Source organism: Benincasa hispida, chromosome 11 (assembly GCF_009727055.1).
Source record: "Benincasa hispida cultivar B227 chromosome 11, ASM972705v1, whole genome shotgun sequence".
Lineage (NCBI taxonomy): Eukaryota > Viridiplantae > Streptophyta > Magnoliopsida > Cucurbitales > Cucurbitaceae > Benincasa > Benincasa hispida.
The window spans coordinates 66,071,607-66,082,071 of NC_052359.1; positions in this window are offsets into that span (position 1 = coordinate 66,071,607).

Here is a 10,465-nt window from a genome sequence, read left to right on the forward strand (position 1 = left end):
AGACAATACGAGGTATCATTTGAACTTAATTGAGAAGAGGACAATATTCCATTGCCTATGAACACTCAACCTTCAACAGTATCAATAGACAATGACAGCATTCATGCAGTAGACTTAGAAAGAGAAACTCAATGTAACGGACCTGTGCTTGGTAATGAGAGACAAGGAGGACTTACTTCAATGGATTGTGGTTCTTCAGAAGAGCATGATCCTTTCGTTGTTGGTAATGAGAGATCAGTAGGCTTGAATTTTATGGATTGTGGTCCTTCAGAAGAGTGTGATCCTTTCGTGGTTGATAATGAAAGATCAGTAGGATTGAATTCTATGGATTGTAGTCCTTCAGAGGTGCATAGACCTTCAGTGGCTGTTAATGAGAGATCAACATGATTGAATTCCACGTCTTCATGTCATAGAGAGGAATTGATTATGCATCTGAGACAGATATTGAAGTTGGTAAACTTTTCTTGAGTAAGAGTGATTTAAAAATGAGATTGTCTATTCTGTCCATAAGTAATAATTTTGAATATAAGGTAAGGAAGTCAACTAAGTCTTTATTTACTGTCAAATGTATAGAGGATAATTGTAAGTGGAGCCTTCGTGCAGTGAAAATTCCAGGGTGTGACATATTTAAGATCACGAAGTATATGCGGTCGCACATATGTTCTATTGAAATTTTAAATCATGACCATAGACAAGCAATGGTTGTAGTAGTTGGTGAACTAATTAAAGATAAGTTTACAGACATAGGACATGTTTATAAACTTCGTCACATCGTTGAGGATATGAGGAAAGAGTACGACGTAAACATAAGTTATGATAAGGCATGACGTGCAAGGGAAACCGCTTATGCTCTAACTAGGGGTACTCCAGAAGAGTCGTACGCTGTTTTACATGCATATGGTGAAGTGTTAAAAATGGAGAATTCAGGTACAAGGTTTGAAATCGAACTTGAAAATGATGTCCATTTCAAGTACATATTTATGGCATTAGGGCCTTGTATTAGATGTTTTTCAAGTTGTCAATTTGTGATAACTGTTGATGGATCGCATCTGAAAGGAAAATACAAAGGGACCATGTTGGTCGGTGTTTCCATGGACGGTAACAACCAAGTTTACCCACTAGCATATGCCATAGTGGACAATGAAACTGATCGAGCTTGGAAGTGGTTTATATCGAATTTGAAGTGTGCCATTAGAGAACCCCCTAACTTGGAGTTCGTGTCTGATCGAGCTGTATCTATTGGCAATGCCATTTGTGCAGTTTTTCCTATGGCATTTCATGGATTGTACACATACCACCTAGAAAATAATAATCTTTCCAACTTTAAGGACAATATGATTATTGTGATGTTCAAGGATGCAACCAGGGTATTTTGCATGTTAGAGTTCCAAGAACACTGGAACCAACTAGGTACTTTTCGAAATGGTGTTGTATCGAAATATTTGGAGGATATTGGTCTTGAAAGGTGGGCGCGTGTTTACCAAACATAATGAAGATATGATAACGTGGCATCCAATAGTGTAGAGCGTTTCAATTCGTTGACCAAATAATATCGACAGTTGCCCATAATGTGATTATTGGAACATGTTCGAGGCCTCATTAGTTCATGGTTTTATGAATGGAGAAATTATTGGGCATCTTGAGCAACGTCACAGCTGGATTGCTGTGAAAATCGATTAGCAACTGAGTGTGACAAGTGTAGACGATATTGAGTTGAGCTGATTGATTGTTATAGGATCAATGTGCAGGACAATCGATTGGACGGTATTGCGAACCTCCATACGAAGGAATGCACGTGCAAGGAATTTGACTCACTCGGTATCCCATGTTCGCATGCAATTGTGGCTCTGCAAGAACGAAACATCCCCATCCGAGGTTTGTGCAGTCCATTCTATAGCGTTGACTTCCTCATGGCTGCTTATGCAAAATCCGTAAATCCACTTGGTCACATATTTGAATGGAAAAGACCACTGGCATATGTGGAAAAACATATTGTACCTCCTAGAAGAGTGGTACAAGTCGGGCGACGAAGAGTAGAAAGAATACCATTAAGAGAAGAACACTGCATACAAATAAAATGTGGTAGGTGTTGGAACTACGGGCATAATCGACAAAACTGTAATGAACAGCTCACGTCTGGGCGACCTACTGATTCTAATCCAAATGATTCAAATGTCGGTCGATTGTAATTTTCTATGTGCCACTTGTAATCCTCAAAACTATAATTTTCTATGTGCCACTTGTAATTTTCTATGTATTGGTCGATTGAAATGTCTTGCTCATCTCGCTCTTGCATTTCTCGCTAAACTTGCTCTCCTTTTTATAAGTTTAATTAAGTGGTTGTCTATTCATGAATCATTCTGGAAATGTCTCGCTCTCTCTAGATCTCGCTCTCGCTAATCTCGCTATCACTTGTAATCCCTTTTATAATGTCTCCCTTATAAGTTTAATTACTAAAGTTTGTCTATTCACAAATCTCTTCAAATGTCTGGCTTATCTCGCTCTCCTTTTTATAAGTTTAATTAACTTGTTGGCTATTCATGAATCTTTCTGCAAACGTCTTGCTCTCTTTGGATTTCGCTCTCGCTAATCTCGCTATCACTTGTAATCCCTTTTATAATGTCTCATTTATAAGTTTAATTACTAAAGTTTGTCTATTCATGAATCTCTTCGAAAGTCTCACTTATCTCACTTTCCCTTTTATAAGTTTAATTAACTTGTTGGCTATTCATGAATGTTTCTGGAAATGTCTCGCTCTCTCTGGATCTCGCTTTCGCTAATCTCACTATCACTTACACAACTTTCCTCAAGTTTGTCTATTTATGTTACTCAAATGTTTGTCTATTCATGTTAGTTCTACACTAATAATTTAAATAACATGTTAGTAAAATTACATCAATAATATACATAATATACATATACATCAATAATATGAAGTGTTCGTCCACAATTGACATGCCAATTGCATTCAATAGTGACTCATCTTCTCCTGAGTGATTATAGATAGGGCATTACCAGTCACTAAATGTTATAAGAATTTTACAACAAATATTTCACAATCTAGTGACCCATGTTATGTGTTCATAGAGGTAGGTCGGGATATCTTCCAATGAGACGTTTCTATGTCCGACTTCCAACGTTTGAAGTCACAGTAGCGAAGAAGCGATGGTAGGGTGTAAGTCAACGGTTCAAGGCAAGACTCTAGCTTATTCTTCGACGTCATGGATGGTAGTGAATCAAATACGAACAACCGGCCTTTATTTAGATCGAATGCAATCAACATCCAATGTTGATCGATGTTTTTTGTCGTACACACGAAGTCCATATCTGACCACTTGATGTCGAATTTACCCATGACATAATCCGAAAACGTCTCTTCCCCCCATACAATGGCAGCATGCAAAGTTAACTTATTCTTAATATGTTTGTAGACCCTATCTCGAGAAGTTAGGTGACTCTACACAGCGAAATGAACATTAAAAACACATAGTAGTCAACCAACGTATTCCTATTCAGAAGTGCAATAAATGGTTACCGTTATTCCAATTGGCAGGATGGTGAAGCTGGCCATACACATGTCTGGTCGCCTATAGAATTTATCTTTTATGAACTGAAATAGTATATTTAGGATCTGCATTTAGAACAAGATATACGTTAGGAGAGGGGAGTAAACTGTATATACTTGGTAAAAAGGACAAGAATCGTAAACTTACGTCACACTCAACCCATGAACTTGGTTCGATAAACTCCTGGAAAAAGGACTTGGATAATGGCTGAACTGCATTTTTCTCAAACCTCGTTGTCCATATTCTTATCGGCAATCCAATTCATCATTTCCATGAATACAACAGCTGGAACCTCATGCTCCAAGAAGTACTGGATCGTCGCTTTAAACTCTATCGTAGGTACCCTAGGGAAAGGGTACTTAATATTTGGATGATCTGAAGGAAGTTGAACCTTAATTTCCTTCTCTTTTGTTTTTTTTTTTTGGTTCGATCAGAGGTGTGTATTTATCAACAGCCTTTTGTCTCATGTGTTGTTTTTCGACTCTCGATCATAACCTACATAAATATAAAAAATGGTGAGCATGTCAAATAACAAATATGAAGAAAGAAATTTTCGAATCATATAATGATCATACCTGTGAATCGAGATGTATGGTGTCAGAAGAGGCCATGATATCAAGCTGTACAGATGAATCGAGAGGTAGAGGTAGGTTAGGTGATTAGGTGGAGATGGGGTAGGTGACTTAGGTACAGGTTGGGTGGGTGATCGAGATAAAGTTGGGATGGGTGACATGGTAGCATCGTGGCCTATCTATAGAGTAGGGGACCTCGCCACCTCAAACACTGTGGAATCCTTTATAGACTGTAATAGAGACAAAATGGTTGACAATTGTGCTATGATATCTCTTGTGTCCATCTCCAGGTTCGATACAAGGGCATCCAAGCTCGATATTGAGCTGTCAATGCTCCGCAGGTATGAATATATATCAGGATCAACATTGACTCCTTCCTTATAGCCCAAAACCTCAAGCTCAGAACAATCCTCCTCCGGGACAGAACACTCCTCCTCAGGCTTAGGATGTACCCACCAGCACATCATGAAACATATCCTCGCTAGGGTGTAAGTAGACTGGTGGATGTTTTGGTCCCCATCAGATTCGTCGTCCCTCATTCCACCTTATGAATTACCCTGCTGTTCACCTTCCCCACCTTCTGAACTGTTCTCTGAACTACTGCCAGTCTCTGAACTATTAGAGCTCCCTGAACTCTTGGTGTCGGAGTGAACTTGTCTTACGACTCATCTATCAATTGGGATGTCCCGAAACTCCTTCTCAACATTGGACACGATAAGACCCTCTTTGAATTTTGTCTGCATTAAGGATCCAACCCAGTAAAATGGTTAGTGTACATTTTACAACTGAAAAAACATACTGTGGCTGGATTATACTTACATTTTTAGACTCAAAAAATGTCTCTCTCGAGTACTTTGAATGACACTGAGTGGGAGCATGACCACCGTAATATACAAGGCACAGCTACCTTGCTCTTTTGAGTGGCAACGTTCCTTACTATCGACGATAGGATCTCGTACGTCCACACCTAAATCCAAACAACTCGTATTTATAACTATGTTAATGTTAAACCAAAGATAAAGTTAAATTAAGGAACATCTAACTGAAATTCTAGGGAAAATCCACGGAGCGAGTATTTCACAACATAATTTTTATTTCTCCTCACATTCTCCTTGTATAAACCAACCTTGTCATTTAGTGCAGTCTTCAGGGCGTTGAATGTCCTCTACCAAATAATTGTACCCCAATCAAGATTGTTGTAGTAACTATGTCTTTAACATCATCAAATAGAGTACGATCGACAACATTATTTTGCTTGTTTTTATCCGTCATTGCAACCTCTATGTAATATACTAGGGTGATTTTAACAGCATCATCGTCGTTTTCAAATACCAATTTTTTGTATTCTTTTTCCAGTAAATTCAAGTGGAATGCATCTGAGGTCGATTGATTACTAAAGTACCTCGTCGCAAGTTCTTGTGAAGACTTCTTACTTCGTACAACTCGCGTAGGAGACCGCCACAAACCAGTGATCAATAAAAAACCGTCCTTCGAAAATCTAACGACCTTTCCTCTGACAAAGAAACTAATCGAGTTCGCTCCCGACTTCTTCACTTCCTTCAATAACATATGGTGGATTAGTGAGCTTTTGAATACAAGTTCAATGTCTACAAATCGCCAAAAAACTGTTCTTTTGAACATCTCTAACTGCCTTTCGGTAAGCTTCTACTTTACAATCTTATTGGCATTGGCAACGTGGGCAGGCTGGTTACTTGCCCGGAAAACCTATCAACTTCACGAATTTTCAAAGATTTTGACATCTTAAATTACTCTTGCATTGTATGAACATTCAAAATAGGTTCGTACTAAAAAATCACTAACAATACATACTATTAAAGTCTCGCTCTCGCTAATCTCGCTCATCTCGCTCTCGCTTGCCTTGCTCTCGCTTATCTCCCTCTCTCTTATCTCACTCTAGTTGTATACCCTGAGCCCTAATTTCTCTGCTTGTGTATGTTCACTATTGAGACCAGTATGGTGAGTAGGTTAATGTGAGAATCAATGTTTAATTGTAGGGAAAAGGATGAAGAGCTAGAAGAAATGTTTAAGTTTGGAAACTTGACTCTTGGGTGAAGCTAGAAAATTGGCTAAGTGTTTGCCCATGCATTGGCCTTGTGCTAGGCATTGGAGTTGAACCATGTGTTGGCTTTACCTTTTGTTGAGGTTAGTTGGACTCTTAAGGAAGCCAAGTGTGGCCGAGTGAAGAAAAACCATGCGTTCGTTGTGCACGCTAAGAGGAGCGTGTTGAGAGCAAGCAATATTATGCATGGACAAGGCATGCGGCAGCTAAGTCTTAAGAGGTTAGAATGCATGCGGCAACATCAGGTGTGCGTGAGTGTGGGCACTGGGAATTAGACGTTGTGCGCGTAGATGATCGTGTAGCTACTTGCAGTGCTAAAGATGAGCTAGACGATAGCACTAAACGATGGGCGATGGCGCTACACGATAAGCATAAGCGCTAAGTGATGGCGCTACACGATAGGCGTGAGTGCTGGACGATGGACGTGATGCGCTAGAAGATGGGTTAAGCGCTACACGATGAGCGACAATGAGAGCTATGTGATGTGTGCAGAGCTAAACGATTGAGGCTTGTGTGCAAGCGAACCAGGATAGGCGTTTAGTGCTGGCTACTCAGTGTGCTTTAGAGCTGTACACTGAAGTAAGACTGGCTATGCGTTGGTCAAGCTTGTCATGCGATGAGTAGAGCTTACGTGGGTCAGGCTATACAAATCTCAAAGGGCTAAATGTATGATGATTGAGGTCGAGAGGAGGCCAAGGCATAAAACAGATGCGTTGGAATAGGTTTGCGTGAGAACTAAGGTGTGCGTTGAACCTAGTTGGAAGCCTGTGTTGTTAGTAGGTGAAGCATCAGTCTTAACTCACTCAAGGGGCAACGGCTGTCATAAGCACTAGATTTAACTCCACTTGAGCTGAAGGTGTCATGCTAAGCATTAATGGTAAACGGTGGGAAGCAGTATAAAAGGGAGGTTGAATTTAAAAAACTTAGTTTGAAAAATTCCTCTGTGCAAATTGAGAGATCTTGGTGCTTTTGGAAAGCTATGAGAGTCTAGTCTCACAGGTGGTACTACTGGAAGAAGATCTCACCAGAATAATGCCAGAGAAGGGAAAAAGTGACCAGAGATTCAGTTCACAGGTGAATCTGGGCCGTCAATTAAGAATTGAGGTTTCAGGATGAACCACAGAGAGTTTGAACCTGAAAGTTTAAGATAAGCTTCCTAAACAATTCTAAACAAGTTTGTAGAAGGAAATTTCTTGAGATGAGCTCTAGAATTTGATTTATTAATGATGTAAGTCGAATATGGAATTTTATGAATAAGTAGGCAGCTGCTTGGGTTGAGTAAGTTGGCAGCTCAAAGTAGGTGCTCGGGCAGACTAAGGGCTGAACACTCCTATGCATTGGATTTGTTGTGTGGGCTGAGAAGACTTGCGTTGAAGGCTAGGACGTATAAAGGCCTTTGTGGATGACCATGTGCGACTGAAGGAACACTTAGAGCAAGTGTGGTTACACAAGTGGGGATGCGTTTATGAGAGGTGTTAGATGCATAGAAAGAGCCAAAGTCTCAAGGAAATTTCTAAGTACTAGACCTACAACCAAGTATGTGTTTGAGTGAAGGTCCTCTAGGTGAAGGCTAAACGCAAGGCTTACTTAAGAGTTAATCTCAAGAGGGAGACCAATGCTAATAGCTAAATATATGCTTTTGTATCCATAGGATTGACACTATTACTAGAAGCATATCAACCTTTGAGGAGTAGTCCTAAAATTTGTGAGGGACTAAGTATTTACAATGTTTTTAAAGAAACCATGTGTTAGATGTCAGAATGATGATGATGGGAATGAACGCAATTATTATGTGTGCTGCATGCTTAAGCTATGCGTTTATACCCATACATCGGAGGTCATGTGTTGGAATGAAAATGAGTTAATCTAGTATGCAATGACCATGCATTCTTATCACAAGTTTTCTTACCTTCTCGCTAAGTATAATGAAAATGCAAGTTTCTCGGGTAATTCGAGGTCGAACACAGGGACTTGTCACTCAATAATGCTTGTGAAGCAATGCGTTTGAGGTGATGAATAAAAGTAAAAAGAAGAAGTTTAATGGATTTACACATTACTTCTACTTCTAACTAAATAGATTGAGTAATAGAAGACTTGGGATGAGAATTGATAGATACACAACAACTGTTAATGCATAGTAATGTTTATTATCTTAAATCGCTCGAGTAATCCCAGCTCATCACACTAACGCATCACACACCTCTCAGTGGTCAGCGGCATGACTATGTCTCTATAGTGCATGGGTGCATTGAGCATAAGACCGTGCCTATCTCTAAAAACAATACATACTTTGCTTTAGTGNCTATGTCTCTATAGTGCATGGGTGCATTGAGCATAAGACCGTGCCTATCTCTAAAAACAATACATACTTTGCTTTAGTGCGTTCCATCTCTTACCTTCTCAGGTAGGTAGATGCAGTTAATTAGCTCATAGACAAGCATTGCAACAAGCCATCGAAAAACGTTGCTACAACCTTTCACCAAGCAAAGAGGATTAACTTACTATACTCACACAACGCACACCTCTCAGTGGGTTGCTACATGCGTCCTATCTCTAGGCTATACGATTAAGTATGCGATCGCCTTTGATAAAATAACAATGAAGGTAAACGATGATAAAGATAAAGAAGATGAAGAAGACGGCATTGAAGGAATCAAGATATGCATTGATTACAAAATGTCTTAATATCTTAAGCCAAAATGTAATACAATACAGAGGTTAGAGGAGAAATGAAAGACTCTACGTCAAGGCTGCTGGTAGTGCCATGGAGGGATGGTGAAGACGTCTCTCTCGAGTTCTATCTCCGGCGAAAGCTTCGGTCGTCACTTGGTCTGGTTTGTGGAGATGAAGAATTCTCACTGAAAATCTCGCTCATGTTCTCATCTATGATCGCAAACCTCTGCCTTAAGGTAGAAGTTCAGATACTTTGAAATGAAGGTCCAATGGGCTATTTATAAAGTTTAAACGCCGATGGCTATCATGATTGCATTATGTCTCACTGCTGCCTTTGTCGTGGTATGGCAATGTCACATCATTTTATCTTGTTGATACTCCCAAGGTATGCGTCCGAGCTTGATTTAACTGAAGTATCAACGCATTCTACCCATCTTGCGATCACCTTTCTATTATGGTTATCACTTAGTGGCCGCAACTCCAAGTGATTACCGCATTCGCTTGATCACTGCAACTTCCATGTGATGGACGCATGCGATCATCGCATCCGTTCGTCTTTGTGATAGCTCGGCTTTCAGCACATGCATTTGTCTTTGTGATCGCCTGGCTTCAGCGCATGCATTTGATTACGATTGTTTATTTCCAGCGCATGTGTTTGATTCCTGTGATAGCTATAAAAATAGACACTTTGGCACGGAGTAACGCATAATATTGGGGTCAGTGAGGATTTAGGTGCTAATCGATGCAAAACTCAATTTTTCATAAATTCTAAGTATTATCACCGCATTTTCTACTTGTTAGCCCTCATAATTCTAAATAAAAGGCTTAAAATAACCGACATTTCTGCCAATTATCACACCTCCAAACTTAGAATCGTGCTTGTCCTCAAGCATGCATTATACTTCAAGAAATTCTTACCTCACTTTTCGGCGTTTCTTTGCGATGACCAGCTTCTCAGAATATAATTTACTCGTACCTCTAACCATGACCGCAATGCTCTCTTCCACCTTGGCTGCTTTTTCAAAGAGATCTTTTCTAAGTTTAAAGTCAACAAGCCTTTGCTCAAAAGCTTTTTATTCATTCTCTGCAACTTTGTGTTCAGCTCTTGAGAATGCTTTCGTTCAAAACAATTCAAGATTATGCGATTACTTATTCGAATGCGGCGTTGAACCTGGTTACGCTCTTCGTTTTGGCTTACCCCCACGTGTGTCATGATGGCATCCAACTTCGGTCGCATTCCATATTCAACTCAACTTTTGTCTTGCTTAATTTGGCTTGCGTCAGACAGAGGAGTTGTGCTTATGCGTTGATCCTGGCGACTTACCTTCATTTTGGCTTGCCCCCATGGGTGTCATGCGGACATCGAACTATGGGCAAGTGTCTTTCACAACTTAACTATTTATCAACATAGGTTTCCCCATTGCGTTGACATTGGAGTTGTTATTCCAATTTTTTTTATTATTTATTTATTTTTTTTATTATTTATTTTTTATAAAAGATCGCAATGTAATCAACGCAATTCTCTGAGACCGCTGCCACCCCCAAACTTAGAGGTTGGCAGCATTCTCACCGCA